Consider the following 13,343-nt stretch of genomic DNA (forward strand, 5'->3'; position numbering starts at 1 on the left):
TATGGTCTCCAGAGTCCTATGCACTGCGGCCCCTGTGAGTCTCACCTCTTTCACTTCCGTTGCTTACTCCAGGGCAGCCCAGCTGGCTCCTTTGTCAGCCGTGGATCCTGGATGGATATAGGAGTCATCCCGCCTTGAGGCATTTGTGTTTGCTGTTCCTTCTGCCTTGGGTCGTTGGCAGGCCTTACTGATTCAAGGTCTGTATTCAACTATCTGCTCCAAGGTCTTATCAGAGGCCACCTTACCTGACAGACTACCTCCCTTCTCCGTGCCTTGCCTCTTACTCGGTACCCCTTCCTGACTATTTCCTCTCCTAGCTCTTCTTACTGTCTGACATGTGTTTTTGTTGTTTGTTTTTTCGCTGTGCTGGATCTTATTGTGGCATGCAGGCTCCTAGTTGCGGCATGTGGGATCTGGTTCCCTGGCCAGGGATGAGTCTGGGTCCCATGCATTGGGAGCGCAGAGTTTCAGCCAGTGGACCACAGGGAAATCCCTGTGTCGCGCATTTAATATAATAGCTAAGTGTCTCTCTCCCCTGATCACCCAAATACAAACTCCTTGAAAACAGTTACTTGGTATTCCCAGAGTCTAGAAGAGTATGTGGCACATTAGGACTGTCGAATAATTTTGGAATGTTTGTCGAATGGGTGAGGGCAGTTTTCTCAAAAAAGAACTGTTGCTTCACTGTCTCTGTCTGTCTAACCCTGTTCACATCAGCTCACCACAGTGAAGCCACACCCTTGGCTGGATGATGACTTCTCACATTTATCCAGCTCTTTTCAGCCCTGTTTGACTTTTTGAAGCAGTTTGTACTATGAAAAGAGTATTATGGACTTTGGGGCCAGAGAGGTTTGGCATTGATTCCAATGCACCGCTTGGTAGCTATGTAATCCTGGGCAGGTCCTTTCACTTCTCTGGGCCACAATTTCCATCATAGTTAAGCTAGGATACTAATACCTCACTCATGGGATTTTTCCAGGAGGATTAAGTGAGAGAACATACGTGAGATTCCTGGTCCTGGCTGGGGACTCACCAGCGCTCCGTACATGTTGGCTCCATTGCTCTCTTCCCGTCCCTGTCGCACTCTGTGACTCCACTCTCTTCCTCATCTGCTCATCTCCAGTCAAATCTTTGTGTCCCTTGCATGCTTATCTTCATCCTTCTCTCCACTCCTAGAACTGCTGTTGCTCCTCAAGGGTGTCCGCAGCCTTGTTCTCTTTTTCTGCTACTGTGTGTCCCCTGGATTATTTCGTCCACACATCTGATCCCAGCTGCCACCTGTATATTGACTTATTTATTTATTTAGCTGTGCCAGGTCTTAGTTTTGGCACTCAGGATCTTCATATGCATCTAAGAGTTGTGTCATGTGGGATTTAGTTCCCTGACCAGGGATTGAACCCAGGCCCCCAACACTTGGAGTGTAGAGTCTTAGCCACTGGACCACGAGGCAAGTCCCTATCAATGATTTAAAACCCTCAGGCCCTTCCCAGTCCTCCTTCCTGGGCTCCAAACTCCTATTTCCTGCTGCCTTCTGACCACTCCACTCAGATGGCCAGCTGGTATCTCCAGCTCAACATATTTTAGCCAAGCTAATGAACTTCTCTACTCCCCCAACAGCTCGTCCTCTGCCTTATAGAATAGTATTTTCTGCTAAGCTGCTCATTGGAAGTTTGAGTCACTTTTCTCTCTCCTGTGTTCCATATCATTAAGATGAATAATTGCTTTTTCTTCTTTGTTTATGTTTGATTGAAGTCCAGTCGATTTACAATGTTGTGTTAGTTTCTAATGTACAGCACAGTGATTCAGTTATACATAGATATACATGTTTTTTTCCATATTCTTTTCCATTCTGGTTAATTACAAGATACTGAGTATATTTCCCTGTGCTATACAGTAAGCCCTTGTTTATCTCTTTTATATGTAGTAGCATGGACCTACTAATCCCAAATTCCTAATTTTATCCCTCCCCCCAACTTGTTTCCCCTTTGTTAACCATAAGTTTGTTTTTGTGAGTCTGTTTTGGAAATAAGTTCATGTCTATCATTTATTATTTAGATTCCACATATAAGCAATATTATACATGTTGTCTTTCTTTGTCTGACTTACTTCACTTAGTATGATAATCTCTAGGTCCATTCATGTGACTGCAAATGGCATTATTTCATTCTTTTTTATGGCTGAGTAGTATTCCGTTGTATGAAAAACAGATATGTATACCACATCATCCTTATCCATTTATCTGTCGATGGACATTTAGGTTGCTTCCATGTCTTGGCTATTAAGAATAGTGGTGTTGTGAACTTTGGGGTACACATATATCTTCAAATTAAAGTTTTCTCCAGATATATGCCCAGGAGTAGGGTTGTTGGATCTGTAATTTCTAATTTCTAAATACCCCTTAAACATTTTTACTCTCCCTGATGCTCCCTTAATTCCAACTCTAATCATTTCTCACCTGCTTTTGTTTTCACCTGGCCTCCCTCTTCAGAGTACTCTTTTCTAAACAATCCTCCAGTGTGAACTTTCTAAAATGGGAATGCAATCATGTTACATCCAGTTTAAAGCCAAATCCTTGGACCATTACCTGTTATCTTCAGGTCAAAGTGCAAAACTCTTCGGCGCAATAGATGAATCTTCATGAATCAGCCATTCTCAGCTACACTTGCAGTTGTCCCAACCCACTGTGTTACGACGAGCCCGCCTGCCTTTGCCCAAACTCTTCCCTTTGCCTGGAACACTCTCATCTTCCCCTCGTCAATTTGACAAACTCCAATTAGCCTTGCAGTACCAGGTATGATAGTTACCTCCTCTTTGACGCTTTGTTGACCTTAGTCCTTCCCCTACCTGAGAATACCCTTCTTGTAAGACTTATCCATTCTCCACTATAACCCACTGATTTTTCTCATGCCTTCTTATATTCAGGAATGTTGCTGAGGTTTTCACCTCTGATTCCCCAGCATTTAGCAAATTGCCTGACCCTCAATAAATAATGATTGACTCTGTTCAATCCACCTGCAATGCAGGAGACCTGAGTTTGATCCCTGAGTTGGGAAGATCCCCTGGAAGAGAGCGTGGCAACCCACTCCAGTATTCTTGCCTGGAGAATTCTGTGGACAGAGACTCTGCCTGGCAGACCTACAGTTCACGGGGTTGCAAAGAGTCAGACACAACTGAAGTGACTGAGCACACATGCCGTTATATGGCAGCCTGGATGGGAGGGGAGTTTGGAGGAGAATGGATGCATGTATATATATGGCTGAGTCCCTTTGCTGTCCACCTGAAACTATCACAACATTGTTAATTGGTTATATGCTAATACAAAATAAAAAGTTAAAAAATAAAGGTTGGGTTAGTGCAATACATTGGCCCATCCTTTATCTAAATATCTATCCACTTATCTATCTAAATTTATTTAGTTTTAAAATTGGAATATAGTCATTCTACTATGTTATGTTAGTTTCAGGTATGCTACATAAAGGGTTTTTTTTTTTTTTTTTTTTTTTACATAAAGGTTTGACATTTGCACACATTCACTTGTTCTTTAGGGCGCTGAAGTGGCTGATAAATTTGACTCTGCCTTTTTCCACCCCTGTCTCCCTACTATCTGTGTGAATTGACTCTAGACTTGCTTTGTGAAGTGAAGTGAAAGTCACTCAGTTGTGTCTGACTCTTTGCAATCCCATGGACTGTAGCTCACCAGGCTCCTCTGTCCATGAGATTCTCCAGGCAAGAATACTGAAGTGGGTTGCCATTCCCTTCTCCAGGGGATCTTCCCATCTCAGAGATCAAACCTGGATCTCCTACATTTCAGGAGGATTCGTTACCATCTAAGCCAGCAGGTAGCTTCAGTTATTGCTTTCTTAAGAACTAGCTCAGTTTTTCTCCTGAATCACACTGGAGGGGTGTACATTGGACTAGTTCATCTGTAAGTTCCTCTTGGATTCTGGTGTTACAATCATACAGCAGGAGCAGAAACTGGGAGCCCCAGAGTCTTGCCCCAACTCTGCCACCAGGCAGCTCGCACAAGTCACGTAGCCTTGAGCTTCAATCTTGTGTAAAACGAAGAATATCCTTCTACATATTTGTGAAGATTCACCACGTACTGAAAACCTCAAATGCAAGGCAGTTTCTTTAGGGTTGTTACACTGCATATTTCTGCATTTTATACCATCTTAAAATAACGACGGACACTTGTCGCATGGCTGCCTGGTCTTGCTATTTTGAATCCGGAGAGGCTGTATCAAAAATTGTGAGTGAAGTCGTGAGAAAATAATGCAGTGTCCTGAAATAACCCAGAGCGTTCAGAACATTCCAGAAGACTCTCTGAGAGGAGTGGTCTAAGAATCCCTCTTTTGAAACCTGGACAAGCTGAGATGGAATTTTCTGGGGTGGAGCCATAAAGACTGGGCTGCACTGGGTCTTCATGAACTCTGTGCTGGAACATTCTGCTAATGTCCTCTTCTGAGACCACTGACAGTCACAGATGAGGATGTCTCTGCTGAGATTTAGAAATCTTGGAAGCCCCCAAAGTATGCTCCAAACATAGGCTTCTAGGTGGCTCAGCGGTGAAGAATCCACCTGCCAATGCAGGAGACACAAGAGATGTGGGTTCGCTCCCTGGGTTAGGAAGATCCCCTGGAGGAGGGCATGGCAACCTACTCCATGCCATGGACATGAGAAATCCCATGGACCGAGGAACCTAGTGGGCTATAGTCTATGGGGTCACAGAGTCAGATATGACTAAAGCACGTAGAGCAGGCCCTGGAATCTGTCTGGTGTAACAGCCACAGGAATGAATGGGGTGGGGCAGGAGACCAGAGCAGGGATGGAGCCTGTCGGGATAAACCTGTCAGTTGGAAAAGACTTTGTGAGCAACTGCTATGTGTCAGGCCCTCTGTCGAGTTCTTGGGATGCAAAGATGACTAAGAAATGCTTGTGCTTGCAGTGGAAGAGGTACAGAAAGGGGTTTAGCATCAGCATGGTCTGTAGAAGAGGAGTGCCCCCAAGGAAGTGTGGTCCTGTCCTTCGTGGCTGAACACCACTGAGCGCTGCAGGGGCCAGGGACACAGGCTGCCTGGGTTTGCGTGTGCGAGGAAGCCTGGCCTGGTCCCCACTCCACTCGTTGAGTGTTAGTCGCTCAGTTGTGTCCAACTTTTTGCAACACCATGGACTGTAGCACACCAGGCTCCTCTGTCCATGGAATTCTCCAGGCAAGAATACTGGAGTGGTAGCCATTTCCTTCTCCAGAAGATCTTCCTGCCCCAGGGATCAAACCTGGGTCTTCTGCATTGCAAGCAGATTCTTTACCATCTGAGTCACTAGGGAAGCCTCTACTCCACGCAGCCCCTTCCCAATAGCTGCATGAGTGACAGGGCTTCTTCTCTCTTATTTCTACACGGTGGTGGCCTGACTGCTTCCCAGAGGCTGAGAAGCAGAACCACGGGTGGTTTGCAAGCCACCCAAGAAAATGGTGCTCTCGCATGTGGTTCTCTTTGATTGATGCCAAAGCCTCTCTCACTTCAAATAACTTCCCCAGAAGTTTAAAATCAGATACCTTAAGGGTCTTCTATCCCACCATCCTGCCCAATGCCATACATACATTCCCTGATAGGTACCAACCCTCTCTCTACTTGTACATTCTCATTCATAGGAACTCACTGCTCCTCAGACCACTGTTCCTTTGTGAATGTTGTGAGGAAATAATGCAGAGTCCTTAAATAACCCAGAGCACTCAGAACATTCCAGTAGACCCTCTCAGAGGAGTGGTCTAAGAATTCCTCTGTTGAAACCTATTTATTGTGGCTGAATTAGTGAATGGAAATTTGCAGCTCTGTAACTTCTATTTCTACCCCTTGGAGTTAGATGGGATTTCTCTGTTCCTGAACCTGTCTCCCCATCATTTCATACCAAGTCCCCTCACTCTATGGGCTCTTGACCCACTAACTTTCTTTGAGGCAGTCACAAACATTCGGATTCAGGTGGCAAACCTGTCTGCTGCCACAGGTCGTTTGCTCTTGCTGTGTCCTCTGCCTGGAAGACTTCCACCTTTCTTCTAATCCATGCTGCTAAGTTTGACTCTTCCTTCTCTTTCAGCTCCGTCATTTTCTTAGGAAAGCCCTCCCTAGCCCCTCTGACTTGGTCAAATCTCCTAGTTACAGGCTTTCAGAATATTGTTATCTTAGATGAGGTTCTCTAAAAGCAGAGCCTGAGGCAGGGATGTGTGGGGACTTGTGATTTATTGCGGGAAGGAAGGAGGCAAGACAGAGATGAAGAAGTTGTTGCACAGGAAGGCGGCATTGTGTTCTGGCTTCAGCCTGATCTAGAGAGGGGCTCTGAAGGGCGGACTGAACTGCAGAGTCTGTCCTGACTGTAGGAAGATGTGGAAGGGGGCTCCTGTATTCCCTACTCCTGTACGACAATGACTGGTTGTGGGCTTCAGCGTGGGTGAACGTCCAAGCATTTCCTTCCAGAGATATCGATAGACAAAACTCTTGAGAAGGTTGCATGCTGAGGCTTTAGGTGAAGACTTTAGGGATGGGCTCACCTAGCCCAACAAGTAAAGGCATCCCAGAGGTCTTGGTGGGATACTAATCCTCCTCTTCATAGAACTTGCCCAAATAAACTTATACATGTGATCGTGTGATCACAACCTGTCTCTTCCATTGGAGCATAATCTCTTTTTAGGAAGGACCTGCATCTTTGTTTGCTTATAAGGTTTCTGTGTGCCAAGCACAGGGCTTGTAGATGGTCAGTATTCAGCAGGTACTAGTTGAGTAAATAAATTGATCAATGAAGAATGGATGAAGCCTACTTCCTCTTTTAGATTATAACTGTCTCTTTCACTTCCTTTTCTATTTATCAACCTTTGGACGCTTTCCATTCTGTCCTATGACATCTCTTCCTTTTTGGCTTCCTTGAATTCCATTGTCCATCCTAAGAATCCTACATCCTGGTGGTTAACAAGCCAGGGTTTATAGAGACATTCCTCAAGTGCTTGTTCTCAAGAGTGGGGACCAGCCTGCCTTTGAAACAATGTGTAATTGTCAAGAGCCTCAAGGAAAGAGAAAAACACAGCAGATGGAATTTAGAGCAAGGTTCCCTTAGTGTTGCTTTCTGGGTATCAGGGGAAACACCGGTGACATAAGTCTGTTTTTAAATTCTCTTAGAAAGTTCCCTGGCCAACTTCCCATTGACTTTTTGCTATATCTCAGTACCTTATACTACTTAGATGAACGAAGATTTTTAAAAATTTTTGTTTATTTAATTAACCGAATCCCACTTGTTGCTATGTAGATTGTTGAGGGCTCAGGGCCCAGAAGCGATGTGATGAGAGAAGGCTAACACTGGTGCAGAGAAAGTGTTTGGAGCCTAAGAGCTTTTAGAAAGTTGAAGGCACTGAGGTCTGGGCAGAGGATCTTTATCAAACGATAGGAAGTTCAAAGGCACAAGGAGTCTGTCTTAAATCTAGGGCTGACTCTCTATTGGACAAGGAAGTAGAGTTCAAATGAGAGCTCTGCTTTGCGGAAGGGGATCTTCCTTCTTGATCCAGGAAGGGGACCTTCCTGATCCATGAATCAAACGCAAGTCTCCTGCATTGCAGGCAGATTCTTTACTGTCTGAGCCAACAGGGAAGCCAAAATTATTGGCTGGGATCTACTAACTTTGAAACAGTCTTCTAGGCCCTTTGAATATAGCAGTGGATGACATGGTAAAGTTCCCCCTTAAGGAGCATGTCCGGGTGTATCTGTGTGTGTGTGCGTGCACACATGTCTGTGCACATATCCAACCCTGATATTTCAGCTCTCTAAATCTGCACCTGAAACATGCATTCTCATCTGGATTTCTGCAACCTTACTTTCCATATGTCAGAACAGCATGGTGTTTGGGACAAGCACGAGGCCAGGCATGAGAAGAGCTGGTATCCATCCTGTGCTCTGTATGGCCCAGCTGGGTTACCTTGGGAACTATACTTCACCTCTCTGAGCCCCAGCTTCCTCTTTTATGAAACAGAAGGGTTGGAACAATGGCCTACAGCTGTAGAATTCTATGGATACATTTACTGTGGATCTGACTATGTGCAGATCTTCCCTGTAGCTCAGATGGTAAAGAATCTGCCTGCAATGCAGGAGACCTGGGTTCGATCCCTGGGTCAGGAAGATCCTCTGAAGAAGGGAATGGCAATCCATTCTCGTATTCTTGCCTGGAGAATCCCCATGGACAGAGGGCTACAGTTCGTGGGGTCGCAAAGAGGGGGACACGACAGAGCGACTAACACTGCTGCTGCTACTGCTGCTGACTATGTACTGGGTGCCTTCGTGGTGTCTCATTGGAGTTCATTTTCTCATTTATTTCTCTGCGAATCTGATGTCCTTGATTTATAGATGAGGAAACTGAAGCCAGAGAAGTGGAGTTACTTGCTTAAAGTCATTTAGCAAATTAGTGTCAGGGTCAGGATTAGACCCATTAGACTGGACTCCACATTCAGTGCTCTTTGTCATCAGCACAGCTGACCCTGCTCCATCTTGCGGCCCTCGCCCCATCGTTAAATCTGTTTCTCATCCACCCCTGTGCCTGCAGTCATCAGGGACCGCAAGGTGGGTGGCACTGGAGGGAGCCAGAAGGTAGAAGTGGAGGGAAATCCCATCAGGATCAGCTACAAGACTCTTAGAGCCATCCTGTTTTCAATGCCTGTCCCTGAAGCTTATTCCATGCTTACCAGTGAGTCAGCGTCAAGGGGGAAGGAGAGCCCAGGTCGGAACTCTGAGCAAGTGGAAACAGGATTTCATGTAAGTGAATCTGACACTCAATGACAGGCATAATAATTTGAACTGTGGTGCTGGTAACGACTCTTTTTTTTTTCTTTCTTTTTTTAAATTTAATTTTTTAATTTTACAATATTGTATTGGTTTTGCCAAACATCAACATGAATCCGCCACGGGTGTATGGTAAAGACTCTTGAGAGTCCCATGCACTGCAAGGAGATCAAACCAGTCAATCCCAAAGGAAATCAACCCTGAATATTCACTGGAAGGACTGAAGCTGAAGCACCAGTACTTTGGCCACTTGATGTGAAGAACTGACTCATTGGAAAAGACCTTGATGCTGGGAAAGATTGAAGGCAAAAGGAGAAGGGGCAACAGAGGATGAGATGGTTGGATGGCGTCACTGACTCAATGGACATGAGTTTTGAGTGAACTCCAGGAGAGAGTGAAAGACAGGGAAGCTGACGTGCTGCAGTCCATGGGGTCGCAAAGAGTCAGACAAACTTGGTGACTGAACAACAACATAGCAATGAAGAACAAATAGTCAATTGTTACATAAGTATGATTCAGATTGGATTTTAAAGTTCAAGCTAAGCACTGGTCTTTTTAGACAAAGACTTGGCCACAATAGGGAATTTTTTACACTCAGCTTCCTCTCTTAAGTTACTCTCATGCTAGCTCTCACCTTTCCTGACTGTGTGTTCTTGGGCAGTGATTCCTTCAGCCCACTGTCCTGCAGTTTCATTACCTCTAAAATGGGCACAATAAACAACTTCCTGGGGTTTTGGTCAAGATTAGATATTATTTATGTAAACACTTTGTAAACAGCAAAGTGCCAGACAAATGTTTGTTACCTTGATGGACATTATGCCATCCTAGTTGTGGGGAATATAAGAAAGAAGACTCATGCCTGGCCTGTAAATTGCTATTTTCTTGATGCCCTTGTGGTTGTGGCTGGGTGGATGACTTGAGTGTTTTAGGGTCAGGGTCCCCAACCTTCAGGATCTAATGCCTGATGATCTGAAGTGCAGCTGATGTAATAATAATAGAAATAAAGTGCACAATACATGTAATATGCTTGAATCATCCTGAAACCATCCCCCCAGCCCCAGTCCATGGAAAAATTGTCTTCCACAAATTGAATGCTAATGCCAAAGAAGGTTGGGGACCACCGTCTAGGTGCTGCAGGTCACCTGGTTTCCTGTTTCTCACCTCCCTTGTTTAATGTTACACAAAGAGCACACTGAGTTGACTTAAGGGACCATTCAAAATTCCAGCCTCCTAGTGAAGATTTTCCTAACAGCAGATTTGTCAGTAACTGAGGGCTCAGTAGAGAAGCACAACCTGAGTGGATGCTGGTGTGGGCTGCTGACTGGGAGATGCCCCCGGGGTGGCCTGGCTTGGGGCAGAATAGGAGCAGGGAACCTTAACTACCTCCACCCAGGCATAACGGGTGAGTGGGGCAGAGACGGGCCATTGGCCACTCATAGCAACCTCACTTCTTCCATTATTCAGAGAGCGCTTGGTCTGAGCTGAGCACATGACTGTCAAGCTCTTTTACACTTAGGTGACAGCTGTGCAGATGAGTTCTGTGATGTGAGCAAAGTGACGGTGGGTGCAGCTTCGGGGTTGTGCCCTTAAAGGGACAAGGTCTTTACTTAGTCTCCTCCCCTTTCTGTAGGCTGGAAGGTTGACGTCATAGCTGGAGTAACAGTGGGAACTTGGACTGTAAGACGGAAACGGCCTGCGGAGAATGGCAGAAGGTCAAAAGAGCCAGTGTTCCCAACACCATAGGGCCAATGTGACTAGTAATGAAGTACTTATCCAAACCCTGTCACACGAGGGAGAAATGTGTCCTAATTTGTTTAAGCCTCTGTTATTTTAGCATTTGCTATAGTAACTGTCTCTTAATCCAGTGAGAAAGGTTATTCTGTGCCCTGGTAAAGACAGACACCTCCATACACCATGGGAACCACTTGATGAGGTTGTTGTAATTTCATGGAATAAGCTCAGATGCTGACATTGAAAGGCGACTTGGGCATTGCCATGTGATAATTTTTCAGGATGTTGTAAGCCTCTGTACCTGTTTCATCAGTAAAAATAATAATAGACATAATGGTATCGGTTTCTCATGTTTTAAATTGAGCCCATAGCTTGGTTCAGGTGCTACACATTGTCTGGATTACATAAAGCTGAGAGGTCATAAGTAAACATAATACAGATTATACATCTATAAGCATTATTATTTGATTTTTCCTGCTCTAATTTCTTGTTTACTTTAGCTACTTATGGGCCTTGACCCTCCCTGAGGCTTTAAATCCCCCCAAACAGCAGTTCCCAACCTTTTTGGCACCACGAACTGGCTTTGTGGAAGATGATTTTTCCACGGACCAGGGTAGGGTGGGAGGTGGTTTTCAGATCAGATCAGTCGCTCAGTCGTGTCCGACTCTTTGTGACACCATGAATCGCAGCACGCCAGGCCTCCCTGTCCATCACCAACTCCCAGAGTTCACCCAGACTCACGTCCATCGAGTCAGTGATGCCATCCAGCCATCTCATCCTCTGTCGTCCCCTTCTCCTCCTGCCCCCAATCCCCCCCAGCATCAGAGTCTTTTCCAATGAGTCAACTCTTCGCATGAGGTGGCCAAAGTACTGGAGTTTCAGCTTTAGCATCATTCCTTCCAAAGAAATCCCAGGGCTGATCTCCTTCAGAATGGAATGGTTGGATCTCCTTGCAGTCCAAGGGACTCTCAAGAGTCTTCTCCAACATTGGGATGATTCAGATGCATTAAATTTAGTGTGCACTTTACTTCTATTATTATTACCTTAGCTTCACCTCAAATTATTAGGCATTATATCCCGGAGGTTGGGGACCTAGTTCAAAACTGAGCACATAATAGGTACTTATGAATGTGTTGAAGACATAGCTTATCTTTAAGTGGGAATACTTTTATCCACAGAGTGACATTTTATCTTGATTTAAAGTTTTTTTTACTGTTAATATACATGACAAAATTGACCATTTTTAAAAAGTCATTTTAAGTGTACAGTTCAGTGGCTTTAAATCCATTCATGCTGTGTAACCATCACCACTATCCATTTCCAGAATTTCTCCACCATTCCAAATAGAAACGAAATGCCCAGTAAACAATCACCCCTCATTTCTCCCCTCCTCCAAGCCCCTGGGGAACTACTCTGCTCTCTGTCTCTATGATGTTGCCTATTCTCGGTGCCCCATGGAGGAGGGGTCATGCAGCATTTGTCCTTTTGTGTCTGGTTCATTTCACTCAGCGTAGTTATCTCAAAGTTCATCAGTGATGTAGCACATATCAGAACCTCATTCCTTTTTAAAGCTGAGCAATATTCTATTGCATGTAGATGCTGCACTGTGTTTCTCCACTGATGTATGCTTTGGTTGCTTCCACACAAGTGGACCAGTTTGGCTGTTGTGAATAATACTGCTGTGAACATGGGTGTGCAAGTCTTAATTTGATTTTTTTTTTCCCCCCGGCTATGCTGGGTGTTCGTTGCTGCTTGTGGGCTTTAGTCATGGAAAGCAGGCTTCTCATTGTGCTGGCTCCTCTTGTTGGGGAGCTCAGGCTCTAGGTACGAGGGCGTCAGTGGCTGGTGCTGTGCAGGCATATGGCATCTTCCCAGCCCAGGGATTGAACTTGTGTCCCCTGTATTGGCACATGGATTCTTAACCACTGGACCACCAGGGAAGTCCCTTAATTTGATGTTAAAGCAACAACTTGGACTTCACATCTGGAGTGGACACCCATGTTTCTCTGGGGTGGGACAGCACTGGGACCGGCTCCAGTGTTTTTGTTGGAGGCTTGCTTAGGATATTGACAGAGTCTTGTGAATGCCTAGACACAACATCTCATCCCTGGTACAGCTGCGAGAATGTTCACAGTGTGTGGCCATCTCCTCACTTTGTATGGAGGGACTCTGAGGAATAGAGAAACCACAGGGAGGGTGACATTAGCGTGGATGGGCACAAAACGTGTTGGTCTAAGTGAATCTCTCCCTGTCCCTTCCAGGGTATGACATGTCCAAACTGATCTTGGTGGACTGGATGAAACGAGCAGGGGGCTCGATTTACTGAAGAGTCAGAGGTTGGTGTCCGAGCTTGAGGTCGGCCTTCCGTATCCTGGAACAGTGAGTGCTGCATGTGTTTGGTTGATAATCCTTTGGTGGTTGGCTCGCTGGTGCAGAAGCAGAAACTGATGACCCTGAAGCCGTGTGACAGCAGAAGAATGCCTGGGGAAGGCGGCCATTACTCTGGTTCCTGAGAAATGCCATCAGGAGGATTCTCACTTAGGTCACAGAGCTCCAAAGACACAGCTCCCCAGGCCTGCAGGTTTCATACCAGCTGCCAGTGAATTCTCTAATCCGTGTCAACAGAGAAAGCACTGCACAGCCCTCGAGTCTCTCGTGTTGATCCTGGTGTCTGTGAGATCAGATTCCGGGATGATGGGATTTTAAACATCTCTGAGTCTTAGACAGAGTCAGCTAAGGACAGAACAAGCAGGTGTTCTTATATGACCTTGGTTTTGAGATCCGTCTCTTTGGGTTTCA

The 13,343-nt window shown here is 45.4% G+C and overlaps 1 long non-coding RNA gene across 1 annotated transcript in view; it reads left to right on the forward strand.

Moving 5' to 3' along the window:
* The window catches only part of LOC133260545 (uncharacterized), a 128,311-nt gene that overhangs the window by 112,576 nt on the left and 2,392 nt on the right, over positions 1-13,343 (forward strand). The window contains exon 2 of the long non-coding RNA XR_009740853.1: positions 12,806-12,923. This is a non-coding gene — a long non-coding RNA (uncharacterized LOC133260545). The remainder of the gene's footprint in view (positions 1-12,805; positions 12,924-13,343) is intronic.

This window comes from Bos javanicus, chromosome 14 (assembly GCF_032452875.1).
Source record: "Bos javanicus breed banteng chromosome 14, ARS-OSU_banteng_1.0, whole genome shotgun sequence".
In the NCBI taxonomy this organism is placed as follows: domain Eukaryota; kingdom Metazoa; phylum Chordata; class Mammalia; order Artiodactyla; family Bovidae; genus Bos; species Bos javanicus.